At 38.9% G+C, this 18692-nt stretch overlaps 1 protein-coding gene across 1 annotated transcript in view; it reads right to left on the bottom strand.

The window, feature by feature from the left end:
• Positions 1-324: 324 nt before the first annotated feature.
• LOC145101297 (uncharacterized) overlaps positions 325-18692 on the bottom strand; it is a 35910-nt gene continuing 17542 nt past the window's right edge. Inside the window, exon 2 of the mRNA XM_079038485.1 lies at positions 325-341. The gene's annotated coding sequence lies outside the window, so the exon portion shown is untranslated. The remainder of the gene's footprint in view (positions 342-18692) is intronic.

Here is an 18692-nt window from a genome sequence, read left to right as displayed (position 1 = left end):
CCTTTTCTCTTTTTGGAAATCCTTTTTATAAAAATGATTTTGTTTTCAAAATTTTCATACCAAGTCCTCAGTTTGAGTGCAGACACACCGGAGAGTGTGCCCGAATCCCTCAAACCAAGGCTCTGATACCAACTTGTAACATTCCAAAAATTATGACCAAAAATTTCATTTTTAATTATTAAATAAAACCATAGTTATCACAATCATCTCATCAAAACATAAGTAATAGTATCTCATATCAAAACATCTATAAAATATATCAGAGTAAACATCCCAGGCTAAAACATCATGGTGTGTGAAATGTAGTTATCCCGAGATCTTCCCTTTGCTACTGGAAGTACCTGAAACCAAAACTGAAAATTGTAAGCACGAAGCTTAGCGAGTCTCCCCAAACTATACCATACACATAATCACATAATTGCATATAAACATATCGTGGGCCTTGCCCCTTCATCGGGCCCGGCTCGGGATCGGACAATGTCCGACATCTGGCCCCACCCGGCATCGGACATTTTCCGGTGTCTAACCGTAGTCCGGTAAGTATATAAACGTATTGACAATACACATATAATAAACACATAGTCATAAGCATATAAACATTTCTCGGGCACCGCCTGTCACCGGATCGAGATCTGGAAAGCATATAAACATTCATCGGGCACCGCCCAACATCGAACCATAGTCCGACATACATATAAACATAGACAGATACGAGAATCATGAAGATATCAAGCATACGAACATTCTTTGGGCATTGCCTGTTATCGGACGTTTGTCCGGAAAGCATATAAACATTCATCAGGCACTGTCTGGCATTGGATCTTAGTCCAAAACATACTAAAATACATACACGAGCCAACATTGGTGCCTTTGACCCATTCCTACATAAGGAAAACTCACCTCGCAAATCTGAATGCAAAATCTCACGGTAATGAATCTCTAACGGCTGCCCCGACGACTCCCTGAGCTATCATTACCAAAATAACACTTAGTCAAAAACTAATAATCCTTCTTAGGGAAAAATGTCCATTTTACCTCTGATCTAATTTGGTCAATGACCTAGGCCCAAATCCATTACATGAAAGGACCAATTCTAGATAGCCTTTCCAAGCCGATTAATGGCCTAATTTTCTATATTGGGCCCAACTCCTCAAATGGGCCTTCCCTTAAGCCCAAACATATTCTTAGCCCAAAACAACTGATTTCTAATGGCTCACTATGACCCTAAATAGCAAAGTCCATGGAATGACCCAACCCGAGGCCCAAATGACGAAAAACCCAAATCCAGTGAGTACGCGGGTCGTACTCCTCTGTACGCTAAGCGTACAGGCTGCATGGCTTGTACGTTGTGCATACGGGTTGTACACCCATCATACCACCCTGTTAAGCCATAATCCCTTAAGACCTTAAGCTCCAAACACAGATCTGAGTCCAATAAAGTGTCTTAAACCATAAAGTCGATTACTTGGTGGCTTGTAAACCTCCAAATAGACCTAAACTTGAAATATGGCAACCCACTTCCATAGAAATGACTAATACTCATGCATGGACACATCAAGACCTTCAAAATGGTAGCTTTTCTGTCTTTGGGACTCAAATAGCACTAAGGTTGGAAACCATAAGCCTAGAAACAGATTTGGAACCATAAAGTTCCATTCTTGGGACCAAAAAGGTCCAAAACTCCATTACAAGAGATCTAAACATTCATGAGGCAAGTTTTGAGCTTTTTACCTCAAATGAGGGCTAAATGATGATGATGCCTCAGATCCTTAAGCTCAAGCTACACAAGTTCTTCTTCACCAACTTCCTCTTTCTCCTTCCAAGCTCCAAGCTACTAAAATGGGCTTCACATGATCAAAATAACACAAAGATGAGGAAGGTTAGGTTTCTAGGGTCTCTGAGTTAAGGATGCTGATAAGGAGGGTGGTGTTTGGGACATAATGATGTATTTATATGGCCTAAACCCTAAAAATTAGGGTTCTGAGTCAACTCGAGTACGCTGCGAGTACCCCTTGGTATGTTGCGCGTACGTGCTTCAACCCCCCCCCCTGCATCCAATGCTGCCACTACGCCCCGCGTACACTATGCTTACATCTAGCGTACGTCTTTAGTCAACCCAAACATATAACGGCCCACTGAATAAAGGCCCAAGTCAATAATCCAACATTAATCTCATATTCCAATAATTAATTACAACAATTAAATAATTAACATTACCTCAAGTCACAGGTGTTACATTTTTAATTCAATGACCAATTTTATTGCTTTAATTCAAGCTACAAAAAAGATGGAGATATGAAAGACAGAGCATACCAAATTCCAATCAGCACCGACCACTAGAAAGCTTGTAATTCTTTTCTACACAATAATCTCTAATGTTGTTCATATATAACAAAATATTGAGATGAAATGTTTAATCTGTAATGTCCATAGAAAAACCTTATAATCATGCATACCTTTATTGACTGTAGTTGTTTTTAAATGCAAATATGACTTTATTTGCTTGTTTCTCAAAATGGTGGGTTATTAAAGATATTTGATACATTTTTGAAAAAAAAAATCAATGAACATTGATAAATGTGAGAACTCTATGCAAAGTTTTAAAAAAGTATAAGGTGAAAAATGCTTATATGTGTATGTGTGTTATATAGACCTTAGTTATAAAAAGTAGAGAACAATAAAATACTAAAATTCGTGTAAGATTTTTTGTAAAATCTCCAATATCTGAGTAATATCTAGATGACAGTGGAAGCAAAAGAGACTATTGATTTGTATTTATTACAAGTGATTCTTTGACGATATGCAGTTGATTTTTGCTATGCTAAAAATAGTAGTCACCGGTTGAAAAAAAAAACTAAACTGACCCTACTAGGAGTGTAAGCCACTTTATTTAGTTGTATTTGTGTGTTTATACTAGTTACAAGTGGTAGAAAACAATAAACACAGATATATGATGCATTTCTGATTTCATATGTGCAAAAAGACAAAAATGACCTATTCATCCTCAAGCTTAATCAAAGCTACAAAGGTGTGAATTTCCACACAAAAAAAAAAATGGCTCGCCACTACCAGATTATGAATTTCCAAAGAAAAAGGAAGATTATTATTCAATGAAACTTTAACGGATTACATCAAAAATTTCTTACCAGATATGGAAATATGGAACATAGTTATAGTTATGATTGAATGGATTTTTTTAAATATATATAATGTCACAATAAGAAAAAAGAATTATATAACAAGAAATATTACCTAATAAGATGTTATTATTATATTTGCATCAGCTTCAAGATAATCAAGGTATACTTGCAATAATAGAAAACACTTACTTGTTTCAAACTGCATATCATGAGAACTCAGAAGTTCAGAACAAGATTATATGCTCACAATAATTTTATATAACAAAAAACAAAAACCTGATTCAGATGAATATAACCAACTAGTTCTACACCAATTTCAGTGTTATCAATTAATTTTTCTTCTCTTGTGAATATGTAGGACGGAATCAGGATAGATCCGGGTCAAAATGGGTCATACTAGGTTGACCCACAAAAGTGAATCGGTAACTATAAAAAAGCAAGAAAAACATACCATTTTCATTATAGTTCCACTAAACCTAAAATCTTTAACAACTACAAATACTTTCATTTTCTTAATCACACTAAATCAACCATTTCCACTCTTATTTTTTGAACATCAGCTTATGTTATCATTCATCCCATTCATTCTTTATTTTTCGTTTTCTTATTATGCACAATTACTTTTTTCTTTTTACCTTTTAACATTTTGGAAACATGTAACAATATGCTTCTTTTTTAGGTTGAAGAGAAAAAAGTGGTGGTTTCTACACAGTTAGATCCTCCCCAACACCCTAGCCTGAATGAATTGTAGCTAAGGTAACAATTGGATCCTCCCCAACTTCCTTACGTGTTTCCCCTCTCTTATGAAAAACACTACAAAGAAAAGTATTAGTCTATGTGTAACACCCCGAGGTTCAGGTATTTTTATATTCATCCTTATAATTTTAATTCATGTCATTTTGGTCCCTGTAGCAGAAGGAAGTAGCCATGAGAAGCCCTAATGTGAAAACCGTAATTTGGAAGGAATGGGAGTACGCCATGCGTACATGTATACGCTGGGCGTATGTCTACGTATGCGGGGTGTACTCATCAGATGTTGAAAACCCTAAATTTTAGGGTTGTGCCCTATATAATCCCCCATATAACCCTATTTACCTCACCCTTTCAACCTCCACCCTCCTTGAGTCGATCTTGAAAGACCTAGCCCTTGTGTGTGTTGACTTTTAGTGTGTGTGTGTGTGTGCGTTCTTGGTGTAGAATAAGGAAGAAAGGGTTCTTTGAGAATCTTTGGTGTGGGCTTTAAGCTTGTAGATATGAAATCTTCATCTCTTTGGGAAGCTCTATAAGGTATAAAGTCTTGAACTTTATTTTTATTCTTAGAGATCTAGCCATATGGAGTTTTTTGAGTTTTGTCCCTTTTATTGGACTTAAAGAGTAAATGTTACTCTAAGACTAAAGGAGGTGTCCTTTTTAAAGATTTCAGTTGTGTTAAGTCATAAAAATGCTTCCTTGACTCATTTAGTGCTTTCATGCAAAGTATGGAGGTCCTTAATGGTTAAGACCAACTAGGAAGTTGGTTTTGGGTATTAATAATGCATGCAAAACCATAAAGTTGGAAACTTTATGGTTAAGAGCACCTTCTTGGACTGGGATCTAGTTTTTGGATGTTTGGACTGAATGGATTAAGCCCTTATTCAAAGTTTTGCATGGATATCGGGTACGCTGGGCATACCAGGGCGTAGGTGGTCAACTGCATGTTTCTTGGTCAAGACGAAGTACACTGAGTGTACATCTGGGTACGCCCCGCGTACTTAGTCTGTTCGGTTTAGTAAGTTTGGGCTTCAAGTTGGGCCACCATTTGGACATGGGATGCTTGGGCCCTTACTGGACCATTTGAGTATTGGTGTTTTGGGCAAAGTGAAGGGATGAACTTTAGGGTATGGCCTAAGTAGGAGTATGGGCCCAATTTGGAAAATTTGGCCGATTATGGGCTTTTAGTGATTATTTAGCTTTGGGCCTTGTTGGGATCAAGATTTGGGCATGGGTCTTAGCCCAACTAAGAAAAAGGGTAAAGTGACCTTTTACCCTAATTATGGTCTAATAGTTTACTTTTGTAATCCAATTATTAATTGGATGTTTATGTTGTTATGATAGCGCATGGATTTTAGTGAGTCAGCAGCTGGAGACTTTTAGTGTGATTCAGCAATGTGAGGTGAGTCTTCCTCACTGTACTTATGGGTCGAAGGCACCAAGGCCGACCCTTTAGATTGTTATCCTGATTATCATATGAGTGAGTGTTGTGGTGGTCTTTTAGATCTGAATCCTAGTAGATAGGATGATGCTATGCTTAGTGATTTGTAAGATCTATCTGATTCTTATATGCTGGTTAAATTGCATGATTATCTGTTATATATGGGTGTCGAAATGGTTTATATGTGGTTAGGTTGAGTCGGACCTGCTTTGTCCTAAAGGCGAACAGGCCTAGGGCGGATCGGATAGACTGAAGGCCAGTGGGGCATACCAGCCAGGCGGAAGGCCCGGAGAAAAGTCCAGATAGGCTGAAGGTTCGGTGTGGCGTACCAGTCATGCTGAAGGTTCTGTGTGCGGTCCACGTAAACTGTAGGCCGATGGGGCATTCCAGTCAGGCTGAAGGCTTTGTATGCATGTTGTTAATTGTTATTATGTTGGTTTGTGTTGTGTTGGTATTTTAGGGGAACTCAGTAAGCTTCAGGCTTATAGTTTTGGGTTATGTTTCAGGTACCTCAAATGATCATGGGAAGGAGAAGGCGTGATCGTGCACCTCTTCATGTTTTGTTTATGATTTTGGGAAAATTATGATAATAGACATATTTTGGAAAACTATTTTGTAGACAAATGATGATTTGGTGTTGTTTAAAAAATTTAAATTTTTCGTGAATTTTATGGATGTTACACCATGTGAAGTTTTTTATCCCTATGTTGTTTTGGTTTCTGTACATCTTTGGCTCGTGTATAGTTTGGTTTTAGCACAGTTTTTGCCCTATAAAAGTTTGGGTTCTTTAAAGTTTAGTTTTTGTACAGTTTAGGCCCATATACAATTTAGTTTTTGCAAAATTTTAGTTTCTGTACATTTTTGGCCCCTATATAGTTTTGGTTCCTATAAAATTTTTGGATTTTGGTCCATGTACAGTTTTTAATTTTATTTTCTGTTATAAAAATAAATAAATTATATTTTGGTTCTTGTGCTAAAAATGAATCAATTAATTTCAAATATTAGTTTAGTTTTTTTAATATATGCCTAATCATTGTTATTATAAATGCTAAATAATTATGTTGGTTGGTAACAAATGTTTAATGGATAAATCAAGGATTTTCTCTAGTAGATTATTAAATACATATGATGAAGATGTAAAGGTTTTCTAGAGATTGTAAATACATATGATGAAGATGTGAAGGATTTCCTCTAGTAATTTTTTTTATAAGATTTGGCCTTTCCATGGAGAAAAACAACCCAAGCTTTATTCCAGATGCCCTAATAATTCCATTCCTCCAGATGCTATTTATATAAAGGATATGCTACATGATGCTTTAAAATATGTAGAGAAAGAACTCGATTCATTAAAATCACTTCTTGAAGAATGTGATAAGCCAATTTACGTAGGGTCAAATTATAATGCAGTTAGTGGATTATTGAAATTCCAACATTTTAAGGGTCAGTTCGGATGGTCTTATGCTAGTTTTGGAGCTTTGTTGTGTTTCCTAACAGGTATCTTACCATCAAACAATACCATCACTAGCTCAATATATGAGGCAAAGAAGTTGGTAAAAGGAATAGGTCTACAATATGAGAAGATTCATGCATGTGGAAATGATTGTGTTTAATTTTGGAAAAGATTATAAGGATGCTTCTCAATGTCCACCTTGTTGCACATCTTGTTGGAAGAAGAATGCCAAAAATGTACCTTCAAACATATTGTGGTATTTTCCTATCATCCTTATATTTAGAAGAATGTTTTCATCACCACAAATTGCACATGACTTAACATGGCATGCACAACGTCGGGTGAAGAATGGAAAGTTGACTCGTCCTTGTGATACGCCTTCTTGGAAGCTTGTGGATAGCACGTAGAAAGAATTTGGATAAGAACAACAAAATCTTAGAGTAGCCTTATCTGTTGATGGTATCAATCCTCACAAGTTATAGAGTTCCAAGCATAGTTGTTGGCAAGTTATCATATTAACATATAATCTACCCCCTTATTTGTGTACGTCAAGAAAATTCATGATGTTGAATCTGTTGATATCAGGGCCAAACCAACCTGATAACAATATTGATCCCTACATGGAACCATTGATAGAAGATCTAAAACTCTTGTTGGAAACTGGAGTTGAGACATTTGATGCTTATAAGAAAGAATACTTCAATCTAAGAGCAGTATTACTTTGGAGTATAAGTGACTTTCCCTCATATTGTAATCTTTCGGGTGCGTTACCAAAGTTTATTATGCTTGTCCAATATGTTCGAAGAATACTTGTTCACAATGGTTGCTAATAGCTAGGATAAATTAATGTATTTATTTGAATTGAATTTTTCTCATTCTTGAGGTAGTCTTTGTGTAATTTTCTTTTCTACTTAAGTATTGGATCCTTTCCATTGTGGGGCATTGGAGTGTCACTTACGCACATGGTATCAGAAGTCAGTGGGTCTTGGCCCTTTCCCTCCCTACCTCTCGATCTTTCTTCCTTCTGGTTCCTTTTTTTCTTCCTGCTGTCATATTTTTTTCCCTTCTAGTGTTGTGATGTCTTCCTCATCCAACGATACTACCTTACCCACGAACACTCTTCTCCACATGATCACCATCAAGCTTTCTTCCTCTAACTATCTCCTTTGGAACAATCAAATGATCGCTCTCTTCTCCTATCAAAACCTAATTTCTCATATTGATGGATCATCATCCTCTCCAGATCCTAAAATTATCCAAGACGAAAAATTGGTCCCTAATCCTCTCTTTTCTTCTTGGTATTTGACTAACCATATGGCTGTTATTATTCTTAATTTCTCTCTAACTGAGGAAGCAGTTGCTGAGATTATTGTTTTACCGACTGCCCGGAGTATTCGGTTGGCCCTTGAAGCCACATACAACAATTCATCGGTTGAACGCATTCAAAATTTGAGGGACCAATTTCATCTATCGTCAAAAGGGTCTCCCTCTGTTGCATATTTTGGCCAAAGGTTTTAAAGCTTATGTGATCAATAAGCTGCAATTGGAACTCCGGTGGACATTTCCAATCAATTACATAGGTTTTTGTGCCATTTGGCTCCATCTTTTGAGACTTTTTCCACCTCTGTGTGTACCTCTTGATAGGCACCAGTTTTCAGGGACCTTCTTGCTCAAGCAGAAAGTCACCAAATGTTTCTTAAATCCCTTCATGGATCTATCTTACCGCCAATAGCCTTTATAGCCACCGCTCCCCAATCACCCTTCTCTCCAAGGTGTAACCCTTCCCGGTCTTGTGGTGGTATCAGTAGTTGTCGTGGTAGAGGTTTACGCCCTCCTCACTGCCAACTTTGTCAGACAAATGGTCACTATGCCAACTAATGCCCAAATCTTTCTCATTTTGCTACTAAGGCAGTGCCTCCTGATGCTGATCTTGATGGGTTTGACACATCAGAACTTTCCTATGTGCATGTGCAAACCCTAATGCTTGGATCTAGGTTTCTCTAATTGAACATGCAATGTATCCAAGGCTTACAATTCTAGATCTAGTGTAAACAATTTGAGTCATATCATATGAAATCAAATCTAGAAGAATACCTTAAATTGCTTGCTTGAGATTTCTTGTTCTTGGAGCTTAGATTCACAATTGTCACTCCTCTAATGGCTTACAAACACCAACTAGCAAGAGGATGATCTTGAGAGAGAGAGAGAGAGAGAGAGAGAGATGAGGTGAGAAATCAGCTCTAGGGTTCTTCCTTGCAAGTATTGGCCGATTTCCCTCACCCAAGAGGTATATTATACTATGAGATACTAGGGTTACACCCTTAACCCTAATTGAATAACTTAGGCCCTAAGCAAATCAAAGATCCTTCTAGATATAAGGCTTGGACGATTTAAAGGTATCCTAACCCTAAAATCCGTCCACCCTAATATCCATAAGGATACTTAGCCCAAAACACAACTATCACACATTTGACAGTTTATGCCCCTTTATTTAATTAACCTCTTTAAGTCACCAAATTATGTCTCAATTAATATATGACTTATATTAATCAAATAATATTATTATTCCTTTAATATATTACTCTCATAATATTTTAACAATAATATCTCTTCTCTCTTTATAAATCATCCTGTCAAGTTGCTATGGTGAAGGCAACCCAAAAGGACCATGCACAACCGGGTCAAGTATTTACCAAATATAGTTACAGCCTTAGACACTAATCCAACAGTCTCCCACTTGGATACGTCTAGTAACTATATACGCAAACACAATCCGATTAGCAATCGTAGCTCTCAAAGACGCTGTCAAACTCTGATCTTATCAGTATCATGTCCTTTTGATAAGGGATCGTACAGTCCTCTGTTTAGATATTGTGTGGACATTCTCATGGAACTTATTGTCCAGCAGTTACTTTCTCAATCTCATATTCATTTAACATAGAACTTAATTAAACACATCAATTCAGTCCTAACCGGGCCCGACACATAAGTCAAATCAAATCATCGAGGGGCCCTGATATCGCTTTTACCCTCTTAGGATAAAAGTAACAGATAAACTTTGAATTATATGCATTTACTATTTACTAATCAACTATACACAACAATGCGTTTTATGACATTAATTTACTGATGCGGTTTCGCAATGTCAATGCACATCCAACTGATAAACAATAAACCATATATCTTGGTTTTAAGACCATATGATATTATCGTCTTGCGATCACTTGCGTTATGTTCCATAAAGTGATTCCAGCGAGCGCAGGTTTATTCCAATGCTCAAAACTTGTTCATAAGCACTCATGAACATTGCAGCAAACCTTTGCTATGTCTAATACCTTTTAGACAATCTGCACACCAATTCACGACAATCTTCATTCATACCTACTTCCAACATATGAACGATTGTGAACCTTTCGAATAATTCAATTATTCTTAATAACTCAACTATTCAGGAAGTCAAAACATGCAAAGTGAAACAATAGTTAAACAATTAACATAAGACAGTAGCTTTACTTATAAATAATACTCCTTTATTTAATCATCAAATGTCAATTACATTTATATATTACATGTTTCTAAAACTATCTAATCTAAACTAATATCGTCTTTTAGCCCAATGCTCCTAGCGTGTTGCAAATGCTTAACCCTACTCAGTCCCTTCGTAAGCGGATCTGCTGGGTTATCCTCTGACGATATCCTCTTAACTACGAGGTGTCCTTCTTCTACTCGATGTCTAATAAAGTGATATTTTCTGTCGATATGCCGAGATCTACCATGATCCCTCGGTTCCTTGGTCAAGGCAACCGCTCCTTCATTATCACAAAAAATTTCCATAGGCTCCTTTATGGCAGGCACAACTCCAAGGTCACCAATGAAGTTCTTCAACCATATCGCCTCCTTTGACGCTTCGCTCGCTGCAATGTACTTTGATTCGCACATTGAATCAACTACGGTATCTTGCTTGGAACTTTTCCAAGTCACTGCTCCTCCATTAAGGGTAAAGACCCAGCCTGACTGCGAACGGTAGTTGTCCCTGTTGGTCTGGAAGCTTGTGTCAGTATACCCTCGCACCTTTAAGTCATCACTCCCTCCGAGGACTAAAAACCATTCCTTGGTCCTCCGAAGGTACTTAAGTATATTCTTGACCGCAATCCAATGAGATCTGCTGGGGTTCCCTTGATATCTACTGACCATGCTCAAAGCAAAGGCCACATCAGGGCGAGTACAAGTCATAGCATACATGATTGAGCCAACTGCGGAAGCGTAGGGTACTCGGCTCATCTCATCTATCTCGACTTCTGTACTCGGACTTTGAGTCTTACTCAATTTGGCATTACTTTGTATCGGTAGTTCTCCCTTCTTCGAGTTTTCCATACTAAAACGCTTTAGTACCTTATCCAAGTAAGTATTTTGACTAAGTCTTATTAGTCTCTTACTTCGTTCTCTCACTATCCTTATTCCCAAAATATAGGAAGCCTCTCTGAGGTCCTTCATAGCGAAGCACTTCCCGAGCCAAGACTTAACCTCCTGCAGAGTCGGGATGTCGTTTCCTATGAGTAGTATGTCATCGACATACAAAATGAGGAAGCTAACTATACTCCCACTGGCCTTGACATATACACATGATTCATCTTCACTTCGTACAATTCCAAAATCTTTGACTTTCTACTCGAAGCAAAGATTCCATCTGTGAGATGCTTGCTTAAGTCCATAAATGGACTTCTCAAGCTTGCACACTCTATTGGGATGCTTCGGATCGACAAAACCCTCTGGCTGAGCCATGTAAACATCCTCAGCCAACTTCCCATTAAGGAAAGCGGTCTTGACATCCATCTGCCATATCTCATAATCATGAAATGCAGCAATGGCTAGCATCACCCTAATAGACTTTATCTTAGCAACTGGCGAGAAGGTCTCATCATAGTCAACTTCGGGAGTTTGAGTAAAGCCCTTCGCAACCAGTCGTGCTTTATATGTGTGTACATTTCCATCCACGTCGGTCTTCTTCTTGAAGATCCATTTGCACCCAACTGTCTTACGTCCAAGTACATTTTCAACCAAATTCCAAACTTGGTTGTCATACATGGATTGAATCTCGCTGTCCATTGCATCTTTCCATTTCGCAGACTCTGGGCCTACCATGGCTTCCTTATAGCTATTAGGTTCATCTAAATTTATTAGTGTACCATCACTAATATGCGTTTCCCCTTCGGTAGTAATATGAAATCCATAAAACTGGGGTTGAACTCTAACTCTCTCGGAACATCTAAGAGGTAAGGACTCGTCAATTGGTTCAACCGGAGTTTCCTCCTCGGGTTGAGCGCCAACGTTAGAGGTTCCTTCATCACTCGACTCTCGAATCTCTTTAAGATCGATTTGCCTCCCACTGTCTCCTTGGCTTATGAATTCTCGCTCTCAGAAAACCCCTCTCCTCGCAACGAAGACAACAATGTCACTCGGTCTATAAAAGAGATATCCAAAGAATTTCTACGGGTAGCCGATGTAAATACACCGCTCACTACGAGGTTCGAGTTTTTCGTGAGTTTCTCGTCTTATGAAAACTTCACAACGCCAAACCTTGATATGTGCCAACGAGGGAGCTTTCCCTGTCCACATCTCATGAGGTGTTTTGGCAACCTTCTTTGTAGGGACTCGGTTAAGGATATGGGCGGCAGTCTCAAAGGCATACCCCCAGAAAGAGATAGGTAGTGAAGCACGACTCATCATAGAACGAACCATGTCTAACAGGGTTCGATTACGCCTTTCTGCCACACCATTCAATTGCGGTGTCCTTGGTGGCGTCAATTGCGAGACTATTCCGCATTCCTTGAGATAATCGTAGAATTCAAGACTTAGGTACTCTCCTCCTCGATCGGATCGAAGCATCTTTATTTTCCTGCCCAATTGATTCTCCACTTCATGTTTGAACTCTTTGAACTTTTCAAACGTTTCAGACTTGTGCTTGATTAAGTAAATATACCCATATCTACTATAATCATCGGTGAAAGTCACGTAGATGCGGTTCCCATCCTTTGTGGTGGATCTAAAGGGCCCACACACATCGGTGTGTATGAGAAGGCACAACTCCAAGATCTAAAGGGCCCACACAATGTCACTCGGTTCCTTGTTTAAGGCAACCGCTCCCTCATTATCACAGAAAATTTCCATAGGCTCCTTTATGGAAGGCACAACTCCAAGATCACCAATGAAGTTCTTCAACCACATCGCCTCTTTTGACGCTTTGGCTGCTGCAATATACTCTCATTCGCACGTTGAATCAGCTACAGTTTCCTGTTTGGAACTTTTCCAAGTTACTGCTCCTCCATTATGGGTAAAGACCCATCCCGACTGCGAACGGTAGTTGTCCCTGTCGGTCTAGAAACTAGCGTCACTATACCCTCGCACCTTCAAGTCATCACTCCCCCCGAGGACTAGAAACCATTCCTTGGTCCTCCGAAGGTACTTAAAGATGTTCTTGACCGCAATCCAATGCGCTCTACCAGGATTCCCTTGATATCTATTGACCATGCTCAAAGCAAACGCCACATCAGGACGAGTACAAGTCATAGCATACATGATCGAGCCAACTGCGGAAGCGTAAGGTACTCGGCTCATCTCAGCTATCTCAGCTTCGGTACTCGGACTCTGAGTCTTACTCAACTTGGTATTACTTTGTATCGGTAGTTCTCCCTTCTTCGGGTTTTCCATACGAAAACGTTTTAGTACCTTATCTAAGTAAGTATTCTGACTAAGTCCTATTAGTCTCTTACTTCATTCTCTCACTATCCTTATTCCCAAAATATAGGAAGCCTCTCCGAGGTCCTTCATAGCGAAACAGTTCCCGAGCCAGGACTTGACCTCCTGCAGAGTCGCGACGTCGTTTCCTATGAGCAGTATGCCATCGACATACAAAACGAGAAAACTAACTATACTCCCACTGGCCTTGACATATACACATAATTCATCTTCGCTTCGTACAAATCCAAACTCTTTAACTTTCTCATCAAAGCAAAGATTCCATCTGCGAGATGCTTGCTTAAGTCCATAAATGGACTTCTCAAGCTTGCACACTCTATTTGGATGCTTCGGATCGACAAAACCCTCTGGCTGAGCCATGTAAACATCCTCAGCCAACTTTCCATTAAGGAAAGCGGTCTTGACATCCATTTGCCATATCTCATAATCTAAATGCAGCAATAACAAGCATTACCCTAATAGATTTTATCTTAGCAACTGGTGAGAAGGTCTCATCACAGTCAACTCCAGGAGTTTGAGTAAAGCCCTTCGCCACCAATCGTGCTTTATACGTGTGCACATTCCCATCCACGTCGGTCTTCTTCTTGAAGATCCATTTGCACCCAACCGTCTTACGTCCGGGCACATTGTCAACCAAATTCCAAACTTGGTTGTCATACATGGACTAAATTTCGCTGTCCATCGCCTCCTTCCATTTTGCAGACTCCGGGCCTGCCATGGCTTCCTTATAGCAATTAGGTTCATCTAGATTTATTAGTGTACCATCACTAATATATGTTTCCCCTTCAATAGTAATATGAAAACCATAAAACCGGGGTTGAACTCTAACACTTTCGGAACGTCTAAGAGGTAATGACTCGTCAATCGGTTCAACCAGAGTTTCCTCCTTGGGTTGAGCGCCAACGGTAGAGGTTCCTTCATCACTCGACTCTTGAATCTCTTCAAGATCGATCTGCCTCCCACTGTCTCCTTGACTTATGAGTTCTCTCTCTCGGAAAACCGCTCTCCTCGCAACGAAGACAATATTGTCACTCGGTCTATAGAAGAGATATCCAAAGGATTTATGCGGGTAGCCGATGAAAATACACCGCTCACTACGAGGTTCGAGTTTTTCGTGAGTTTCTCGTCTTACGAAAACTTCACAACGCCAAACCTTGATATGTGCCAACGAGGGAGCTTTCCCTGTCCACATCTCGTGAGGTGTTTTGGCAACCTTCTTTGTAGGGACTCGGTTAAGGATATGGGCGGCAGTCTCAAAGGCATACCCCCAGAAAGAGATAGGTAGTGAAGCACGACTCATCATAGAACGAACCATGTCTAACAGGGTTCGATTACGCCTTTCTGCCACACCATTCAACTGCGGTGTCCTAGGTGGCGTCAATTACGAGACTATTCTGCATTCCTTGAGATAATCGTAGAATTCAAGACTTAGGTACTCTCCTCCTCGATCGGATCGAAGCATCTTTATTTTCCTGCCCAATTGATTCTCCACTTCATGTTTGAACTCTTTGAACTTTTCAAACGTTTCGGACTTGTGCTTGATTAAGTAAATATACCCATATCTACTATAATCATCGGTGAAAGTCACGTAGATGCGGTTCCTATCCTTTGTGGTGGATCTAAAGGGCCCACACACATCGGTGTGTATGAGATCCAATAAAACCTCACCCCTCTCACAAGTGCCAGTGAAGGGTGACTTGGTCATCTTTCCAAGTAAACAAGATTCGCATGTGTCATCTTCCCTAAGGTCGAATGACTCCAACACTCCATCCTTTTGGAGTTTGGCTATGCACTTCTTGTTGACATGTCCAAGACGACAATGCCACAAGGATGCTTTATCCATACTATTGGAAGAATCCATACACAACACATCATTTCCTAGGTTATCTATAACCATAACAGTTTCATAAATTCCATTACAAGGCATTGCTTCAAAATATAAAACACCATTTAGATAAGCATAAATTGAACCATTCTCATTATTAAACGAATATCTAAATCCTTGTCTAAATAAACCATGAAAAGAAATGATGTTTCTTGCCATATCTAGCGAGTAGCAACAATTATTTAAATCTAAATTCAATCCATTACTAAGCACTAAAGAATACACTCCAATCTTGGTCACAGGCGACGATCTTCTGTTCCCCATGACTAGATTTATTCTTCCACGTTCCACATCCCTATTTCTTCCTAGTCCCTGCAAATCAGAACAAGTGTGATAACCACATCCTGTATCAAGAACCCAACAAATAGCATGATATGAATCATTAGATTTAATTGTGTAAATACCTGCGAAAGATGGCTTGATCTTCCCATCCTTGATGGCTTGAGATATTCCGGGCAGCTTCTCTTCCAATGCCCTATTTTGTGGCAATGATGGCACTCTGCCTCCTTTGGGTTTGGGTTGGACTTATCAGGATCAACCTTGGTCCCACTAGAAGAGGAACCATCTTGGGACTTTCCCTTGCGGTGGTTCTTTGAAGAAGCCTTCCTCTTCTTGCCCCTTCCTTGCCCAATAGCCAAAACAGGAGCAACGGGTGGATTGGGAGGTAGTGCAACATACATGTCCGTGAGGTTGCTCTCAGCAGTCCTTAGGAGCCCTTGGAGTTTGCTTAGGGTGATCTCTTCCTTATTCATGTGGTAGGTCATCCTAAATTGGTTGTAGCATGAGGGCAAGGAGTGAAGAACAATGTCGATAGCCAAATCTTTCCCAAAGTTGACATTCAACTTGCGAAGACGATCAACATACCTTTGCATCTTTTTCAAGTGCACGGTTAGAGACTCTCCACTTCCCATTTTAGCAATGATCATATTCCTTATGATCTCATAGCGCTCTTGCCTCTTGCTTTGGTAGTATCTCTCCATCAAGTCTAGATGCATCTCATAAGGATACATGTCCTCATAGGACTTTTGGAATTCAGAGTTCATTGTGGCTAGCATGATGCAATGGACTTTCGTTGCATCACGCTCATGGGTCTCAAAGACAGCCATTTCTTCGGGAGTAGCAATTTCTAGATTGATCTTCTCGAGCTTCTCATCGAGAACATACTCTTTGTCCTCGTAACGCGCGATCGTGCGAATGTATCTTATCCATTCGCTAAAGTTCGATCCGTCAAAAGTCACTTTTTAACAAAGGCTCATTAGCGTGAATGAGCTAGCAGCAGCGTTGTTTGCATTAGACATCTACAAATAGAAAGGAACAAAGTTTGATTAGAGTTAAGTCCCCAATTAACACCCAAAATGGAAAATTAGGGCTAGGACCCAACAACATTATTTACACATTAGAAAAGGGATGCCGTGATCCAACATGCAAATAATTTGGAGGTAAGTGAATGACGATTCACTAATTCTTCACCATGAAAAACACAAGCTAAAGTTTTAAATGCATTGAGAATTCCTAGATCTCTTTGAGATTCATTAAACCTTTCAATGGCATGTTTAAATATCGATATGCCCCTCTAGTTTGTGACTGGGATGTCGAGGATCACAAAACGGGTGTGAATAACCATGAAAATCTACATGGTGCCTTCATTGTTACAGTCATCTATTCGATGTGTCGGTAAACCACACACGCTCCATCGAACTATGACAACAATGAATCACCCTTTACCACCTTTGCTTAGAACCAATTAGTGTGCCGGTTAACCACACACGCTCCACTAATATCTTAACAAGGGTGCAAAGTGTAATTTCATGGGATTGCATCAATTCACTTTTCCTAAAGTAACTAAGATTGGGAATTTTATGAAATACATTTAGTTACTTTATATAGACTCATTATACTTATTAATGAGGAGAGGATTGCCCTATCCTACCCGTTCGGCTAACGACCCTCCACTAGTCAAGCAAGCGGTGGGTGTGAGTGTACACCCATTAAGCACCAATTTATAGGCAGTAACCTTATACCCACCTTATAGACTGGCTTCGTGAATTAGGCCTACTAACAGTAAGACTAGCATTTTTAAATTATACATACATACATACATACATACATACATACATATATATATATATATATATATATATATATATATATTAAGCTTTTAATAATATATTAGTATAGTGTTGAATTTTAAACTTGTAAAATTCTAGGGTTTGAAATTTAAATTATTCAAATTAAACTTTTAATCACAAAACTTAAATTTCAAAGCTTGAGGACAAGTTTTAAACTTTTCAAAACATAAGGATCAAATAGCAAATAATACAAATCAACTAATTAGATTATTTAAATTTGATCTAATCAATATTACTTGCAAGACAATCCACCAATTTAATTCAAATAATCAATTATTATCATATAAGGAAATTATTATTCAATTAAATGGTAATTATCTTTTGTTTGGTCAAGAATATATTCCAATATATCATAAAATTTAGATTTTAATGACCCAAAACGATTAAGGCAAGTATCCTCAAGAAAAACAGCAAGAAATCCCGAAATTGATTCTTTCTAGCGCTAGAACTCGCCGAGTTCCTCTGTGAACTCGCCAAGTTGGAGCTACTCGCCGAGTCCACATTGGAACTCGCCGAGTTCACCAGTCAGAAGCATAAAAATTGACAATTCAAGCAACAAGCAATTAACCAAACATCAATTCAATAGAAATCAATCAAATCTCTGATACCACTGATGGGTTTGAGCCATAAGAACTTTCCTATGTGCACATGCAAACCCTAATGCTTGGATCTAGGTTTCTCTAATTGAACACGCAATGTATCCAAGGCTTACAATTATAGATCTAGTGTAAAAAATTTTAATCATATCATATGAAATCAGATCTAGAAGAATACCTTAAATTGCTTGCTTGAGATTTCTTATTCTTGGAGCTTAGAGTCACAATTGTCACTCCTCTAATGGCTTACAAACACCAACTAGCAAGAGGATGATCTTGAGAGAGAGAGAGAGAGAGGAGGTGAGAAATCGGCTCTAGGGTTCTTCCTTGCAAGTATTGGCCGATTTCCCTCACCCAAGAGGTCTAGTATACTATGAGATACTAGGGATACACTCTTAACCCTAATTGAATAACTTAGGCCCTAAGCAAATCAAAGATCCTTCTAGATATAAGGCTTGGACGATTTTAAGGTATCCTAACCCTAAAATCCGTCCACCCTAATATCCATAAGGATACTTAGCCCAAAACACAACTATCATACATTT

The sequence above is a fragment of the Lactuca serriola genome, chromosome 4 (assembly GCF_051521515.1).
Source record: "Lactuca serriola cultivar US96UC23 chromosome 4, Lser_US96UC23_V15, whole genome shotgun sequence".
Classification (NCBI taxonomy): domain Eukaryota; kingdom Viridiplantae; phylum Streptophyta; class Magnoliopsida; order Asterales; family Asteraceae; genus Lactuca; species Lactuca serriola.
The sequence above is the reverse complement of the archived record's forward strand: the minus strand, read 5'-3'. Positions and strand labels throughout refer to the sequence as shown.